Source organism: Parasteatoda tepidariorum, chromosome 10 (genome assembly GCF_982258835.1).
Source record: "Parasteatoda tepidariorum strain Cologne lab strain chromosome 10, Ptep-v5.0, whole genome shotgun sequence".
Lineage (NCBI taxonomy): Eukaryota > Metazoa > Arthropoda > Arachnida > Araneae > Theridiidae > Parasteatoda > Parasteatoda tepidariorum.
In genome coordinates this window covers 40998291-41018540 of record NC_141764.1, presented here as the reverse complement: position 1 = coordinate 41018540, position 20250 = coordinate 40998291, and the positions used below count along the sequence as shown (strand labels likewise).

General features: G+C 26.8%; 1 protein-coding gene and 1 long non-coding RNA gene across 5 annotated transcripts in view; one reads left to right on the top strand and one right to left on the bottom strand.

The window, feature by feature from the left end:
- Positions 1-20250, top strand: part of LOC107441514 (uncharacterized) — a 162469-nt gene that overhangs the window by 88719 nt on the left and 53500 nt on the right. The window contains exon 1 of one of the 2 annotated variants that reach the window (XM_071184611.2): positions 1680-1896. The exons of the other annotated variant lie outside the window; for it this stretch is intronic. The gene's annotated coding sequence lies outside the window, so the exon portion shown is untranslated. Of the gene's footprint in view, positions 1-1679; positions 1897-20250 lie in introns of those variants that run through there. 2 annotated transcript variants of the gene reach the window in all.
- LOC139426315 (uncharacterized) overlaps positions 1-20250 on the bottom strand; it is an 84023-nt gene that overhangs the window by 21971 nt on the left and 41802 nt on the right. The window lies entirely within an intron of this gene.

Here is a 20250-nt window from a genome sequence, read left to right as displayed (position 1 = left end):
TTTCTTAACTAAATATTTTTCTTTAATAAAATAACAGGAAAATAAGTTATTTTCTTCATTACCTCTGAACAAATCGAAAATATTATTCTTGAGATACAACTGTCTGTGTCATTACTCTGTTATATGTTGTGATAAAACACTTTCTTTTACCTTTTTAAAGGGCACATTATAGCACATGTTTTAATGTGAATGTGAAAGTTACAGATTTTTTTTACACTGACGCGAGTACGAATAAAATTAACTTTAAGTTGAAAATGATGTTTTCTAAAATTGACTTTTCTTGCTCATAATCTTAATATTTTCTCTTATTTTCAACCGATTTAGTTTAAAACTTTCCCAGCATGCGCATTTTTAATTAAGTTATAGTTGCACATATGATTTTGTTTTATTACTTTTTTTATTTTTGGCAAAATTCAACCATAAATTCAGATTTTTCTCTCTCAGAAAAAAATCTAAATTTATCATTTAATTTATCAAAAACTACAAAACACTTTTATTTTCAAAGAGAACTACATTAGTACTATCATCACATTAGTTATGGAATTCTAGACCAAATTGGTTCAAATAAAAATTTGTTCTTCTTCAATAAGAAAAAGCGCTTTTAAAAAAGGACAATTAAATTTTTCACGGAGAAAACAATTGTGGTAAAATTACCATGCTGTATGGTAATGACATTTCTGGCTTAAAAAATCAAAATTCTGGTTAATAAGGCCAAAATATGCGGTATTTAAACCATTCATTTGGTAATTTTTCCGTTTACCCGAACGGTTTACTCGAAACTACGGTTTTCAAAATTATAGTTCTTATTACCTCATATTTAATAAAAAATATAAAACTAAAAAGTAAATTTAACCGAACAAAGGATTCTCTTGCAATGCTCTAAAGAATCATGATAAAATTACCAAATTTTACCACATTAACCAAATTTTATCACACATTATTATACCATATTTAATTGTTAATTTTACCGAAGGAACTTCTGAAAAAATTATCAACCTTTTTGATATTCCCATAGAGCCAGAAACACTGCAAATTTTTTCATATTCTGGTAGTTTTGACCCCACTTTTTTTCTGAGTGTACGAAAGTTTGCTTCTTCTACATATGGTATCAATGTATTAGAGACGTGTATTTATCAATATAGTAGGTAACTTACAGTAGGTACATACAAACGAACATTAAAATTGTCTCAAATATACAAACTATCAAATTATTAAAAAAAAAAAAAAAAGAATACCTTTTTCCAATCGCTAATTGTATTATCATTTAAAAAATGCATTTTTTGAATTTGTTTCAGATTATAAATCATATAGCATAACCTTTAATTTCAATTTTTAAAAATAACTAAAATTGTCTATAATATTCAAACAAATATTCCAGCATAAAATATTTTAATATATTAAAAAAAACTCGAAATATGAAGTCAGCGTATTATGTTCGAAAGTTAAAGAAACTCGGACAAAACTAGGATGTTAATCAATAGTTTTCGCTCATTTACATGATTAATTTTCATTTCTACACTAAATATCACAGTCACCCACTACAATTTAATCGAGGTTAAGTTTTCAAACCAGGTCGATAACATGCAATTGTGAAAAGAACTTTTCAGCTTAAAGCTCAATCAGATGCAAGTCATCGTTCCCGATTTCAGAATTTCTGACATCCCGTTATACGGATTTCTCTATAAGAAAGACGATATCCCATTTCCTATTTGAAGAGGTGTTTTGTTTAAAAGGAACACACCTTTTTCCCCGTTCGTAAAAGTTATGCAAATAACAGTGGGTTAGTGTCACGTGGTAGGCGGTATTTTTACATAGTCCTCAACCTTGAAAGCGATATTAGTACGTTAAATCAAAAAAGGCAAGCCTCGGATTGAGAAGGTGGCATTCAATTGTTGGGTAAGTTTTTGATAATTATATTTAATTGAAATTCTCGTTAACAATTTTTTATTTGTGGTTTCCTGTAATTTTGTAATTTCCTTGAATCTAAATAACCATTGGCTAATTTACTTTTGATTTCAAAAATCCATTAAGGAAGTTCTTTTTCATTATAATAGTAATATTCTTGTCTACAAACAAATTAAACTAAAATCTTACGCAAAAGTAATTGTAGAGATAAGTTTAGTAGCCATTTTTATTATAGTATTTATAATCTTTAGTGGTTTCTTATAAAAACCGTGGAAGAAGTTATTTTCGAAAAAATAATGTTTATCATAATTATGTATTCCGAACTTTAAATTTTTTTCCCTTAAAAAAGTTTTAGAAATAAGTTTCTTTTCAACCATACTTTATATAGTATACACTTCTAAAGGTTATATTTTTTATATGATACTTTTAAACTCATTGAAAATTCTTAATCTATACAATGTCATATGATACTTCTACCCAACTCCCCCCCCCCCGTATGAGTATGTGAAGATAGCAACGTCACTAATGTTTGGCGGACGATACAATATTATTATTCGATTTCACGATACCATATCAATTTGATTATTCATTAAGAATCTATTATCATAATAAAAACATCAGATGAAAGTCAAATTAATGTTTAATTTTTCTTTGTTAATTTAGTATTAATTTAAGCCTTATTACACAATAAAATAAATTATGGTGCTTCATCAATAGCATGTTAAGACAAGAAAGCTCTCCCAGTAATGACTTCAATCTTCAACCCCTAAATTGTTTTACAATCACTTTTTTCCTTAACATAAACAAAATATAGCATTAAAATAATTTTTTTTTCGATTAAAGAGTCCCAAAAGTCTTTATTAACTCAAATTTAGTTTCCGATTCTATTATGATAAAATTTAGATCCTGTTGTTTGATTCAGCTATTATTTCAACTTCATCATCAAATTGTTTTTTTTCTTTTTATAAAAAAGATTTTTATTTGATTTTTCCATTACTATAAAACACATTCAATAGATTTCGCCTAAAAGAACAACCAGCAGCAGTGCAAAAAATGTATTATTTTTAGAAATAGTTACGTTGCTTGCAACATTTTCACTCCACTTTTCTCGACTTGAAGTTATTGCAAAAAAAAGCTGTCTAACATCTAACCCACATGGCTTTTCTCACTTTTATAAACTTAAACGCAATCATATACTTATCAAACAGCAAAACAGTTAATAATTTAACTATGAGTTTTGGGGAACATAAAGGCTCTTAAAAATTTTTTTAGTTTTATGCGCAAGAGTTGAATAAAGATTAAAATATGCACAAAAATAATAAATGATTAAAGCATAAATAAGAGTATGAGTTTTTGAATTTTATGCACTTTTAATTCCGAATTTTAAGCTAAATATTGCACTGGTTTGAAAAACTAATGCAAAAAATCAGAATATTTTTTATTTTTATAAGTTTATTTTAAAAAAATCATTTTTTTCATTTAAGGAAAAGAAAACATTTAAAACAGAATTCATAAAAAAAAAGACTTGGATACAAGGAATTTATGACTGCACTGAAACATTGCTCAAAACAAAATTTCCTATAAAGATGTAGTATTAAACCGCAAAATAATCCAGAAAAGTTAAAAAAACATTTACTTGACCATCCTATTGACAGAAGGAGGATGGAGATGGAGAATGACAGAAGCAGTGATAAACTTTACTGCTGCCATCTATTGACCATAAGAGTACTTATTATAAGATATATTTTTATAATTATATTGTATCTTTTATCTCCTATAATATTGTATCTTAACTATCTTATAATATTTTATTTGTACTATTTCGAAAGAAAACTTGTTTAATATTTTTCTTTTGGTTTCTCAAAAAATGTATTCTTTATATCCTAATCTTGGTTTTTAAGAAGTTTGTAAAAATCGAATTACATTTGAATTTTTCCTTTATGAGAGCAACAGATTGAAGGGGAAATTCAGCAAACATATTTGAGATTCAAAAAAAAATAATAAAGATGAAGAAAACTTAATCGAATTCAAACAAATTTGAAAAAAATCATGAAACATAACTATTTATAAAAATTTACGTAAAAATTTATATGTAAACAATATAATACGGCATTAACGTATTAAGCACATATATGATAGATATCGAACAGTGAGCGAATAGCTTCATTTTCCACAAATGAATTAATGTTAACACAAATCTAATCATTAATCTTTCTTTTTTTTTAAAAAAAATTATCCTTAAAGCATTAAAAATTACACTTAAAGGCAAATATTTTTTAAATTTTTAAAATATTTAAAAGTCAAGTAATTATTTGTAAATGCGTCGTGCGTTATTTGTAGTTCGTGCCATGAAATTTACAAAGTTTTTGGGTTTTCCCTTTAAGCCAGAAACATGGAAAATTTTACCATATTCTGGTTGTTTTGATCATACGTTTTTTTTTTTTTTTTTCAGTGCAAGATATTATTATTCAAGGTTGTGATACTATGGTTCAATGTTGAACAGTTTTTTCTTGAACAGATTCAATTTTTGACAGAATAGTTCAGTTTTCTAAGTTACCGATAAATTTTATTTCAACTGGATCAATTTTCACATTTTTAATGTTCTTATCTCATTCTGATCTAGGATATTATATTAAAATTATTTAACACGCAGTTTATTTGCACAAATGTAAAGTTTTCATTTTTCATTCACAATCTTTATATTTAAAAAAATTAACACACATTTAAATTATTTAACATTATATGCATCAATATAGTTAGTTTTCCATTTCAACTAAAAATAGTTGATAATACTTTATCCACCTATCTCATCAAAATTGAATTTTCTAAGTGTAATTTAATTAGCTTTCTAGATTACATTTTTGCATAAAAATTTTTAATTTAAAACTTCTTGTTTAACTTGATTATCAGTGTTTAAAATGATACTTAAAACTTTATATATTCGGGTTTTCAGAAAACATTCATACTCTACAACCTAAAAGTACAATAATTTTCATGCAAATAAAATTTTTTAAAGGAAATCGCGATCTGACAATAACTCTAAGTAGTTACTTAGTAGTCATATTTTTCAGTAATGTGTTTACTGTTAAACGACGAGCTAACGTTCTCCGATAACTTTCTGAAATATGAGATCATTTTTTACTTAATTAAAATTTACTCAAGCATATTTATGTATATACGAACACTAAGAATACGCAATGAGAAATTCTGGCTCTATAAGAACACCAAAAAACTCGATAATTTTTACCGAAGTGCTTTGGCAATGTTTTTTGTAAAATAAACAATTAAATATAATTTTATAATTTGTGATAAAATTTAGTAAATGCGATGAAACTTGGTAACTTCCTTATGATACCTTAGATAATGGCCGAAATAAAAACATTTATTCGGTTAAATTAACTATTTAGTTTTGTCCCTTTTACTAAATGTGTGGTAATAAGAACTACAGTTTTTAAAACCAGAATTTAGGGTAAACCGTTTACCACATGAACAAAAAAATTACCAAATGAATGATTTAAATAGTCCATATTTTGGTTTTATTAGCCAGAATTTTAAGGTTTTTTTAACAGAAATGTCATTACCATTCAGTATATATAATTACGTACCAGATTTTTTTTTCTCTGTGCACATTCACAACTTTTTTCCTGCGTAATTTTAGTCATTAATTTTTATAAGATCGAAACAGTTAAATTTTTTAGCTCTTTTGAGTTATTGAACACTAAAATCAAAGAAAACGATTAATTTAATAATTTCCTGGCCCTGTTCAATTCTGCTTTAACATTAAATTGACAAAAAAATGATGAAAACATTTTATAAAATAAGAATAAAATGTATTCTACACATTACATATAATAACCATAAGTTGTAGAAATTCAATTTTTTTAAATACCCATATAAAAAAGCGTTTATATTCATATTTTAAGAAATAAAGTTTAATAGCATTCAATAATAAATTTATATTATTAATTTATTTCAAATATTGAAAAATAATATTATAAATGCTTTTAATGTTATTTATAATCATCTTGAATCTTATTTTCTTTTTATCTAAACAATTTAATACTAACAAATATTGAAACTGCTTTTTTCAGATAAAACTGGTAGCGTTATTTACAATATGACAACAACTCTCGATACGTGTTGTTGCGTAACAATTAAACAATTGATAAATTGATAAAGCAGTAAATGCTATTCATTGCACTTTCTATTTATCTTTTCTATGAATGTTGCAAGCAAATAAATTTTTAGATCATTTATTTAGATAAAAACTAAACATGATATGAATATTAATGTTTTATGAAGTTAATGCATAATTGCAGGGTTATACAGTTATTGAAATCTGTCACAGTTAATATTTAATATGATACGGTTTTGTGGTTCATGCGGAATATTTAACATTTAATGATAAATATGATATACTTATGATTGAATATAATACGGTTTTGTGGTTCATGCGGAATGTTTAATATTTAATGATAAATATGATATACTAATGGTTTAATGAGATGTGTTTGCATTATAAGTTTAATAAATCGTGTTTAATGTGATATGTTTAACAGTTCATGTTTAATATACAAGTAATAAGTTATATGTTAAGATTATATGCTAAAGAATTAATTTTAAATGTTATAAATTTGAAAATTAATATTTTAAAAGTTGCATTAATATTTTATTTAACAGATATTATTAATTTGATAGTTTAGTGTAATGGTTAATAATTTATCCAAATTATAATATGCTTAGCAATTAAAATTTTCAAGAGTATGTGGTTAAAATTTCCAGTTTCATCCGTGAAACTTTTAATATTTTTAATATTTATAACTTATATATATGTTTTTAATATATATAAAATGAAAACTGCATTATTTATGTAGTTTCGCTTAAACTGACCAATTATTAATTTTATTTAAAATTTAATTGAAATAAAAAAAATTCTAAATATTTTTATTTATTTTAATTATTAAATCAGTTTACGTTATTTTTATAGCATTGTGAAACTGCTACTCTTGCTGTAATCCGGCACATTTTGCATTAACATTTTTGAAATAATTGCAAATAAAATTAGTTTCAATTTCAAATTGTTCGCAACATTCAAGAAATTATTAAAAAAGAACTATTCATTTGATTGTTGCTAAATGATATTCAAAATTAATTTACTGCCTATTCGTATTCAAAAACAGTTTAATTGTCCTTTTAATTGTTATTTTATACGAAAAACAATTTAATTCCTATTATATAGATGAAAAACATCATACTTTATTTTTAAAAAAACTTGAAATTAATCTCTTAGAGAAAAAATGATTTTAATAGTTTCTCAAAATCAAATACATATCGATAACATATCAAAATAGATATCGAAAATACGAATTTTAAATTTTAATTTCTTAGAAATATTTTGTATACGTTACCAATTTAAAAATTTTACGATCGTTGCTCAGTAATAAATATAATAATAAATATCAAGTATTCAGAAAAATTCATTTTTCTCGTGAAAATATCTTTTAATTCTAGAGTTTTGAAATTTTAAATAAAGTTAAACTTAAATTTTAATTTAAATAATTAATTAAACTAAGATAATTTTAAATGTTGATAATCCTATCATATAAATATTTCAAAAAATATTATGGATGTAAATACTATTTGACGAAAGAGTGAAAGTAAACAAATGTAAAGACATTCCTAAAATAAACCAATAAGACTAAAGCATCTGATTACAGATAAAAAAAAATTACTATTTATTAAGAATGGCCATATTTCTCTGAGTAAAATGAGATTACTTATTTTCGAGCTAGCTCAAAAAAGGCATACTTTCTATCAAAAAAAAAATTGTAAAAAAATAATAACTTTAATGAAAGCATGCCATACGCATTTTCTTTTTAAGAATAACAAGCGGAGATACGAATTTTAGAAAAATCATTGTAATAAAAATGATTACATTTTTCATCTTTTAGAGCTTTAAAAAAGCAAGGATTTTGAAAACAATTATTGTAAATCATTATCTACTAAACTGCGTCATTATTCATTCCGTCAATTATTTCGAATGTTTTCTTAGAATGCATATCTTAATAAATAGGAGCTCATTTTGGGAAATTTCGATTATATGGTATGTTATTATATTTTTAATTTAAAGTATCCTTTAGTTATATTTATACTCTAGAACAAGTACACTGTTAAAAAAATTTATGAAAAATGGTTAAATAACAATTTATTTAATTTTTATTTTACCATATCCAAGCAGAACAGAAGATGATATTTTAACTGTTAACTGTGAGAAAAACCATTTATCAACTGCTTTCACCTAATACGGCTAAACAACCAAAATTTTGTCTCATCAACTGGACCCATTTAAAGAATCAACTTAGTTCTATGCAGATGAGCACATATTGTTGCCAAAAAAGAGCTAATCTGTCAGTCTCTTGACCGACACAACTGAGACAACTTGACCGACAAAACTCTTCATGTGAAGAGTTTCCTGTGTCCTGTACTTCCCAATTAGTGTCCTACACTTTGTAATGCCCATTCGTTCACGAAACGCTTAGATCCTATGTTCAGTTAATTTCTTTCATGGTTAAGAAGAAAAAAAAGAAAAAAGAGCATCATAGATCGTGTTTAACTTGAACAAGTTAACTATAGCTCGAGACATTTTTTAAGAAAATCTCCTCTGAGTTTTGCTATGTTGAAATATGCTTGTTACGTTACAGATTATTGCTACTACTTGACCGATTTTATGAAAACAAAATGAAGAAAAAAATTTCTTCATGCGATGTCGCGTAAAATTTTAAAATGCTGCAGTTGTTTAGTCACCAGCCAGGATCGAATTCACAACCCCCAGCTCTAAACCAGAGCAAGCGTGTACGACACCAAAGTGTCTATAAGGGATTTTCATGAAAAATGACATTCAAAAAGGAAATAAATTTAAATACTAATTACAAATAAAATTAATCATCATTCTTTTGACTACCAGTAGACTTCGGCACACACTCGACATGCAAGAAGAAAACAATTCGAGATTAGTTATCATGCTACGTAGTAATATGGTAATAACAGTTTTGGGTTTAAAAGAATATATATATATATATATATATATAGAAAGATAGATAGATAGATATATTATATTGTATCTATAATATATACGGTATTTAAACCGTTACTTTGGTAATTTTTCAATTCATATAGTAACTGTATACCGCAAAATCTGATTTTTTAAAATTCAGCTCTTATTACCACACACTTAGTGAAACGTATAAAAATCAAAAATAAAGCTAACGAAATAAATTATTTTCATGATTACCAATTTTTACCACATTTATCAAACTCTATCACATATTTTAAACCATATTTTATTGTTAGTTTTGCCAAAATCATTACCACAACTCTCCGTTAAAAATTACCGAGGTTTTTGGTTTCCAATATATATTGGTTTCCCATAAATTTTACTATATTCTGGTAGTTTGGACCATGCATTTTTTATTCGAGGTAGATTTGATTAAGTTTGTTAGGTTCTGAAGGCCAATAAGTTGTCATGTTAGATGTTCCAACAAAATTACTTGCTGTTAATCCTCGTTAAATAAGTCCTGAAATAAGTCCTGGATAACCGAGTTCACCATAACTTACTAGCAAATCATAGTCCGACTATTATCTCATCAGTACTACAACCAGTAGAACTTACTGGATCATCGGTTGTGCAAACGAAGCTGACTACATACATCCGTTGCAATACACATCTAAAATATTTCAAATATCTCAGCATATACATAAATAATAATGCATGTGATATTCCTACACTATAAAAAAATTCGGGATCAAAATACGGTAAAAAGTACCAGCAGCCAGGGTACCGGTACTTTTTACCGCAAAATACATTTTCGACGAAGCAAATATGGAACAAAAAAACTGATGTGGCGCAATTTTTACAGTAATAATTACAATAAAATCGCTGAATCACTCTAGTTAAATAAATATTGCTATAAAAATTACGGTATACTACTCTTTCGGTAAAATGGACTTGTTAATGCACCAAAAGTGCCGGTACTTTGCACCATAATTTGATCCGAATTTCTTACAATGTAGTACAACGAAGCGTTTGGAATGAAAAAAATAAATAAATAGTTCCTATTTTACTCGTTTTCCAAATATATTTGCTTCAAAAAAATTTTATATGAAAAAAACCAGTAAAAATCATTAATTAATATTGTAAACATAAACTTCTACCCCCTTTCCGGGATAAAATTATAGAAACAAAAATCACCCTCTTTCTAGAAAATCTTCTTTATAAACAAGTTTTAATTTTCTCTAATTATCCAATTCAAAAGGAATTAATTTGAACAACAATATAGTGCTATTACGGTTTGTATAACGGTTATGACAAATATAAGCGACATATTGCCAAAATTTTCATCAATGTACTAGAACAAAGAGAATTTATTTCTTTTTGGTGAATCCTCTGTCCCTTAAAAGTGTAGTTCTTTGCAGCATACAGACTCAATTAAACCTGTTTTAAAAATTTAAATTGTAACCTACACCTCAAAATCCAATTTTATTTATGTACCTGACAACAAAGTCTTATAACATCAGCTTTAAAAAAACGAAAACTTTGTTTTCATTCTTTAACCTAATTTTATTTGTTTTCTCTTACGTGGGATTCCCTCATAAATTCTAAAACAAATCTAGCAATGGCCTCGTTTTGTTTGACCTTATAGAGTCTGGCTATCCGTAATAAATATAAGCATTCCTTTTGCTTTTGATTCAAAGGTATGAAAAAAATGACATGAAAATACATTCCTGTTAAGTTGTCTGGGTTTTAATTTTGGTTTGGAGTTCCTCAAACTTTCGTATACTTTCTTCTAGGAATAACAGAAAATTTTATACGTGCTTGTATTTGAAGATGAATGTTCCTAAAATAAATAGGTTGTTTTTTATGAGATTATATTTACTTTCTTCCTTTAAACGTGATATAAAACTTTAATTTTTCCTATACCTTATATTTTTTGTTGAATTAAAAGCTTTAGAAGTTCCTTACCATTAGGACGCCCTCGTTGGTCAAAAAATAAACCTTCTAAAAAAACTCGCTTATTTAATACACTAATATCCTTATTCAAAATATCAGCTAGTTATTAATTTTGTTAACTTATCGTATTTAAAATAAAACATAGTTTAAAATAATATAAAATTTTGCATTGTGTAGTTTTATGAATCGATGCAAACTTTTTGCATCTAAAAAAAGTTTAAAAAAACATTTTATATTTAATTTTTAAAATTGCATCGTTAAACAAGATTGTATACAAGATGTGGTATCATAAAATATACCTATAAATTATATTGTAAAATAAAAAATACACTTAAAATATGTATGTCTTGTATGAATTATCTTTAAGTCAAACATTTTATTTTTAGTTACGTGTTTCAGTTGTTTCAATTTACGAAATTAGTTTTCGAGAATATATCGGAATAAATAACGAAAATTACAAGTAAAAAAAATTAGAAAGATAAATACTTTCGACCTTTTTGTTGACCTATTAAATCTATAAAACTTTTGAGATCACAGCTGCACCTTTGTCTGGCTTAATGCTTACAGATAACAGTTTAATCAGTAAAGATGATTAATGAAGAATTCAAATTCTTCATAGTTTAATAGGCTATTCAGTGAACATTTAATTTCAATTCATTTCCCAATCGTTAAATGAGACAACGATATTAATTAGCCTTCAAAAGCCTTATTTCTTTTGATAATTGCTTTTTTCATTTAGTTTTTCAACTTAATATAAAGAGAAATGCTTGTGTTTTAGATAGGTCAATATTTCCCTATATCGCTCAAATTTAGTGAAATTATAATTTTTTCTTGCGAAGCAGTTAGTGAGTTTTACCTCGCACTACGTGAAGATCTAAAAAATAGACCAAAACATTTTCTTTTTTACTTTGACAACTGTACATACACTGTAAAAATAACTTTCTTTAATTTAAAAAAAATTTAAGTTAACGGAGAAAAAATATCATCTGGTGTACTAGCATAAAACCATTTATTTCACTGAAAAATACTGTTATTTTGAAACAGACGCCTGTTCTAAAAGCAGTTAAGTACTGTTATTCTAAGAAAAAAAACTCTATTATTTTAAACAACTCTGTTACTTTAATTAAACAATTTTATAAAATAACTACATAAGGCTTTACGGTCGGTGCGAGCTAGTGTCAGCATTCGTACTACCAATCAACGACACGATTCGAACCTGGTTGACCTAATAGGGAAGTGACCGCTGTGTTCTCTGAGCTGTCTCTGTATGAAGAAATTTCTTAAACTATTTTTACTAAAATTTCTTAAACTATTTATTTAAGCGTAAAAGCGCTCAACGCTAAGTGGCCTACCCGTACAAAAATGTCTGACAATTTAACTTACCAAAAAATTATCCCTCAAGAAATATAATAATGAGGTAAAATATCAATGTGGCAAAATCGAATAGCAGTTTTCTTTATACCACGCTCAAAACCGTAAAATAATTGCTGAAAAATAATAGCAAGTATGGAATATAATCGCAAAATGATCTGAAAAAAAAGGTAGAATTATTGTAAGGTAAGCAAAGCAGAATGGGAAACACCAGAACTTGAACTGATGTTTTTAATCCGTTTATGATTAGGAGGAAAAACAGAGAAAAATCATTCTGTCAACAAAAGGGCTTTAAACCGTCAAATATACAGAGAAAATCTGAAAAAAGAATGACAATTTGTTACAGTGTAGCTAAGTAAAGCCTTTTTGGAAATTTATTCGGGCAGGCATAGCTCGCAATAGACTCCCATCAAACCTCTTATATTAAAAGACATGTTTTATTTTTACTTATCTTCATCACATATAATAAATCCCTGTCCTTTGAAAACAAAATAATCTCCGGGTATAATCTTATCAATAACCAGTCTGAATCTACCTAGAGCCAATTAATAGCAAGAGTTAATGTGCCGATCCTTCTGTAGCTTGTCTTAGGTTGACACTTAGTCTTCAGAGGAATCAACTCCTACATTCGAATGTGGGCTGCAGAGGATTGGGCAAGATCGGCCTTCCACAAATGTAGAGGCGTTTTTTGTGTGGGAATCGATAATAATTGCAATTTGGTTGGTGTGAGTGGCCTTGAAGCACGTTGGCTGGGCTCCTCTTACCCAAGACGTGAAAGTCGTTGCTACAGTGCTTTTGATTTTCTTGACTTCTGTCACTTCCAAAAATGGGAGGCTAACGTCCTTGGACAGACAGCTGTTGATAAAAATTCAAAGCAATACACCGTTGTCTGAAGCATCATAAAAATGTATATGTAAACTGAGAAGGTCAGGGCCTTGCTGTTATAACTTTGTTTTCGTCTCATAAATTTTTATACTTTTTTGTTTACACAGTGATAAGTACGTATCCCCCGCTTTGCAAATAGAAAAAAACGTAGTTTTTAATCAATTTTCATAACAAAATACAAAAGGCTTGTTAACACATCACCTACAAATACTTCTTTTAACTTCATTTGTAAATTACATCTACGCTTGCAATATATTCATTCAGACATTGCTAACTTAACTTGCGACAGAATTTGGGAATTAACTGGTGTTAAAAAGATATCATTGTAGTAAATAACTTTAAATCTAATGATCAGATTTCGTCTTGCTAAGATTCTATCCTATAGTTCCTTAAATAAGCTTATTAGCAGATTCAGATTATTATAAAGCGGGTATCTTCCTTATTAAATAGAGGATAGTAACGGTCTAGAAATATTGATTCTATAGTTCAGTCTAGAGCGAGACTAAAACTTTGATCCTTTCAATATATATATATATATATATATATATATATATATATATATATATATATATATATATATATATATATATATATATATATATATATATATATATATATATATATATATATATATATATATATATATATATATATATATATATATATATATATATATATATATATATATATATATATATATATATATATATATATTTGGTAAACGAGATAAAATTTGATCATTTTACGTATACCTTAGAGCATGGCTTAAAAACCATTTATTCGGTTAAATTTACTTTTCAATTTTGAATTTTTTACCTGATGTGTTATAATAAGAAATATACTTTTGAAAACCAGAATTTCTGGGAAATCACTATCATAGAAACGGAAAAATTACTAAATGAATGGGTTAAATATCGAGTATTTTAGCTTTTTTTTTTCACTAGAATTATGTTTTTTAATCAGAAATTTCATTATCTTTCTCTACGGTAATTTTGCAAGAATTTTTTCTCCATCTTTCCCATAAATATCAACTATCCTTTGACATATCAAGTATCCCATAAATATCGTCAACAATCAAATACACTGAAGTTATATTAGAAATATTTTTTCTAAATTTAATTTCTTTTTTGATTTCAAAATAGATAACATATTCAAGTCAAAGTAACATTACTCTCTGCAATTTTACTTAAAATTTTCAAGCTCGTAATTTTACTTTCGTTTTTGAAATTCAATACATTTACAATTAATAAAGTAATCTCTTAAAGGTAATGCGAACACAAAACAAATATGAACATAAAGCTTGTTGTAAATAATGAAAATGTTTATTCCACGCAGGTGAATGTTCAAAAACAGGAAAGTTAACCAAATGAAGTGTGCAACTGCTTAATTTGAGTGAAATCTTTACCACGAAGATTGTTCACGCACTGTTGAAATTTTCATTTTAAAATTATGGTAAAATAACTGGCAGCTGTCTGTCCATCTGATTAGCCGTAAAGTTTAAGGTAAAGAGCATTTTTTTTCCTTTATGGTTTTAAAACCATTTACAAAAAGTATGGTTATAAAACCATGAATACAAAACTATACGGTTTTTTAACCATTTACAACTAGCACTTTTCAAAAAAGTAAAAAAAAACAACTAATTATTTAACTAGACATAGGTAATGGGCATTGGAAAGTGCCGGACACTCGAAATTCTTCATATGTTGAAGGGAATGGGGGAAATATTGTGGTGTCAACACTAGGACTCGAACTTCAGTTCTGCCGGTCATGAGATTGACAGATCAGACTGCCCCGCTATGATATGTACGCAAATGCGAAGAACTAAGCAGCTTCATTGGGTGGTTTTAGTTTGTGCGATAAAATTCTGGTTGTTTAACCGTATTAGGTGAAAGCAGTTAATAAACAGTTTTTCTCTAACTTAACAGTTGATTACCATTTTATTCATGGTTATTTGACTGTTTTGATTAAGTATGGTAAAATAACCATTCAATAAATTGTTATTTAACCATTTTTTCCGAGAAATTTCTAACAGTGATGCGTTACAAATAAAATCAAACTCCCTTTTCAAAAGTGTCATTAAATGCTATAAATATAGCCATTTTCTCAACTATCCCACAAATAACACTGACAATTTAGTTCAGTGAAACGACAACACATCTTTCACTCATTAACCTTGAAGACATAAAACTGACAAACATTATTTCCGTGTTGCTTCCAGCAGGCGCCATCCATTACCTATCATGGATGAGTGGAAGATCTTCCAGGATTCTGATGGAACACAAAATATTCCATTCCCGCATCCTAAGAATGTCGAAGATGTCCCGTTGAGAGAATGTTACAACCTAACGGCTGGAGTTCCTTTAAGGACGTGATTAGGTACGGTGTATTACTTCACCTCTATAGCGTTCCAGCGAGAATTCGGTAATTTCTCTATGGGTAGCTTGAATGCATCTGTGGTAAAGGGTTGCACATCGGGGGTGCATCTCAGGTCAAAAGGTAGAGCGCATGTGGATGAGGTTTGATGTGAATTTGTTTTCTGGTGCGTAGTAACTTATAATGATATTAATGAAAAGTGGCCTTGGTCGTTTAAACCATTTTTTTCCTGAAATAGCTAAGATTATGCAATTGCAAATTTTTAATTTACGGTCTTATTTTTCATCTAAAAAAATGTTTCATTATATTACATTGTAATAATAGTACATAAAATGAGTTTTACTTTTAAAAAAAAGCTAGGTCAAACAAATTTTACTCGCGAATAATTTTATTACCAGATTTAGAAACACCTCATTCCATTGCAAAGTTTACTTATACAAAAATTATTTTTTCTCCAATTTAATGAATAATTTTATTACAAATTTTACTTGCAAAAGTTTTATTCCAAGTGTTACTTACATATAGCTTCATTACTAAGTTATATTTACAAATATTAGCTTACAGACAGTTTTACTTACGAATAATTTGCTTACAAGACAAGTTTTAGACATATTTTAATTACGAAGCTTGCTTAATGATCATTTCACTTGCAAATGGTTGAAATTTTATTTAAAAATATAATTTGATTATGAATTTTCTAAAAATTAATTTTACTTTAAGTGTCAAATATAAATAATTTGATTACAAATTCCAATTAAAAAAAATTTATTGCAGGTATAAGTAACAAATAATTTTATTGCAAGTTTTATATAGAAATAATTTAATTCAAAGTTTTCCTTGCAATATATTTAATCTCTAGTTTCATTGGAAAATATTTTGTAAAAGATACTGAAAAATATTTTGATGACAAGCAATATATTTACACTAAATCGACAGCAAATTTAACTTGCAAATTATTTGATTGCAAATTTTAACTTTAAGAATGCTTTTTTGAAAGTTTTTTTTTGTTACTTTTTTACTTAATTTTCTAAATGAATTATTAAAAGTGAATGAAAATTAACATCTTTTTAATTATTTTCTAAGACTATGTTTATAGATAAATTTTTCTCTCACTGTCAAAAATTCTATATGAAAAAGATTATTCAGTATAATGATCACTTAATAAGTTGCCATAATAATGCGTCATCAAAAAATTTTACTTTTCAAATGTCGATACAAAAGGATTAAATGAAATACTAATATCTATGATTTAATTCATATTGGCTTCGTTAATTTTATAACTCACACTTCTCAAAATTTGGAAACAATACTTTAAACTGCAAGTAATTTTGAACTCTCATATTTTATGCACTAAATGTTCAGATCTTAGAAAATAGTTTCATATTAAAAAAGTTATCGTGACATTATTTGTTTCATTGCACTTTAGGGCATCAGATAAATTTATTGAAAAGACTATCAGCTCTCCAAAAACTACGTGTTTCGGACTACTATTTCATATAGTAAGACAAAAATATTGCATAGAAGCATTGGGAAACACTTAAACAAATTTGAAAATTATATATATATATATATATATATATATATATATATATATATATATATATATATATATATATATATATATATATATATATATATATATATATATATATATATATATATATATATATATATATATATATACGAGTATATATATATCAATCGTACATTGTAAAAAATTTCCGGATGAAGTTACGGTGAAAGTACCAACACCGGGGCCGGGACTTACCGTAAAATCCATTTTTACCAGACCATGTTACGAAACAAAAAATCTGATATACCGTAATTTTTAGTGTAACAATTACTATACAATCAGTGAACACTCAAATTAAATAAATATTTCTTTAAAACTTACGGTTTAATATTTTACGGTAAAAATGAACTTTACAGTATAATTGATTTTAAGGATGATGCATCCAAACTTCATACCGTAATTTGACCTGAAATCTTTCACAGTGAAGGATTATTACAGGTTGAAGTATATGCACGTTTAAACAATAACATGTTGAAATGCATGAATAACACACTAAGAGAACACATAACATGCATAAGAACTTTTTAATTTATTAAATCCTTAAATAAAGCTTTCAGCCTCAACTAATTGACCACAACAATTAATTTAATCAATGAGATATTGAAAGAAAAATCCACAGGGAAAAGGAATTCCTGTGCAATTTAATTTCTTCATATTCATTATTATTTTTCGTTTTAATCTTAAACAATCCACAAAACACGTTCAAAAAATATAAAAATAATTATCTTAATACTGAAATGATAAATAGGAAAATATATATAAGTCAAAATCTAGTAATATTTCTAAATTAAGTAGTGTTTAATAAGAAAACGTTGCCAAGAAAAAGTTAAATAGTGTTGTTAAGGACTGAAAGAAATATGATTACCTATATATGGTAAATCTCAAACATAATTATTTAGAAAAAACTGAAAATTTGCTTAAGTGATAAACAGGAACTCTTCTTTAAAGATACAAAAAACAAATAAATAACTTTAAACGAAGATGGTATCAAAACAAAAAAAGAATTCATTATACACACGATATCACCAACTGAATAATAAAACAAAATTCACAAATATCAAACCATCTTATCCTAAAAAAAATTATTATTAGAGTTTTATTTTCGATCTTAAGATAATGATAGTTGTCTCTCTGTCGTAATCACGTTGATATTTGTCATCAAATGTCAAAACCTTTTCAAATTTTTGATTGATGGACACAATATTTGCAAAACAAATTGCTCAAGAAGCATTTATAAATTAATTATATGGAAATAAAAAGACAGAAAATATGGTAGGATGTAAAAGATAGAAGATTTGGAAAGCGTATCAGATTTTTTAAGTTTATAATTGTTAAAACACACGGTTATTAAAGCAAGGTTTGCATGGAATGTCGTGTTTACATGAATGTTTACGTGAAGATTGTAATGTTTAAGTCGCGTTTACATGAAGATTATAATATTCAGTTAACACAAATTAATGATTGTCTTTTGAATACAGTAGAAACTCTATACAACCACCACTGTCGTTCAAATAAAAAGCGACGTAATAACGTGAGGTTATTACATCACAACAACTGCAAATATTTACACATAACTAATAAATACTGGGCTTATTTTTACAAATCCATTTTACTTTATTTTTGCTTCTATTGAATATAATACATTCAATTCCATCTAAAAAATTTAAATTGCATCTTTTAATATTGCCGAACATGTGATAATAATACAGCTTGCTTTTTTTAATTTTAATGTATACTTTTAAGAATTGCATTTAAGGGTGAAAAACTTACATGAATCAGTTTTTTATGAAACAACCAACTATGTTAGTTTTTGATTTTGATATTAAACTTTTGTGCACATTTAACTAAGATTTTTATGATTTAAGCATATAGCGTAACACAGGTTACGAACAATTAACGCCAATTTGGAGGTAGACAGAAACTGAATAAGTTTCACCTTAAAAATAAACCACCTATTACCATACTTTACGCACTTCACAAAAAAGTGATTAAAATATTCAAATAAGGAAAATTGTGGATTTATTAAACCCTTTGAAGAAAAATTTCAAAGGTAATAAATGCATATAGTGGAACAGTAGACTCAGATGTAATATGGATGGAATATATATTTCTAGTTCTCAATTACGAAAAATAATCTATACGTAACTATCTTTTTAACCATTGAGTAACCAGAATAGGGAATCCTGACACTCTTGCTTCATATATAGCGAAATCAAGATGTTTCATGTTAATTGAGCGTTGATGTCAAAAGAAGCGATGATTTTCGAATCCTCCAGACTCATTGTTAATGAAAAGTTGTTTGTTTCGAAAAAGGGATAATGTTTTACCTGTTTTTGAAGTGATATACTGTTTTCGAAATCTTCGAATTAAAAAAAAAATCATTAGCTGTAATGGAATGAATATTTCAGCTCAGACGTTCTAAAAGGCGTTCAAAGAAATTTTGTTTTAATTTTGTTAACATACGATCTATAGCAAAGGATAGCGAATGATTAGCAATGGGATTTCAGACTTTTGAACAAGAATTGTATGTAGATTTTTTGGATTCATAAATCAAATGCTGGGAATCTTCACAATTTTGCCTTATTTATTTGCTTGCAATAAGCTATAAAGTTTATGAAAGAGAAAAGCTTGTTTCTCGCATGAATGCCTCGTAGAACGACTCAGGTATAAAAGTTAAGTTTTATTATTTCTGTCTTCGTGAAAATAACTTTATAGTAGAACACTTTCTATTGTAAACACCTCCAATACAATATTTCCTAAGAAATGGTTGACGTTTTTGCAAGAAAAGCTGTATGCTGTTTATCAGAAAATTTTCGCAATTTTTTTTTCAAATGGCAAGAAATTTACGCATTTAAAAAAATATTGCTTTCATACCAAGCAAAATAAATAGTCTGTAAATGTTACTTACACGCTTTCTGATAACTAGTTTATGAGCCTTACTCGTAATGTGGTACTAAACCTCCTATTTCAAATATTAGTAAAATTTTATAAAATTATAATAAATTTCACAAGAGTCACAAACATGGTACCTAATTTTATAATCGTTCTTAAAAAAACATCGTTCATGACTATGGCTAAACACGATCACACAACTCACAAAAAATATATTCATTATTAAAAAAAAATTTCAAACTTG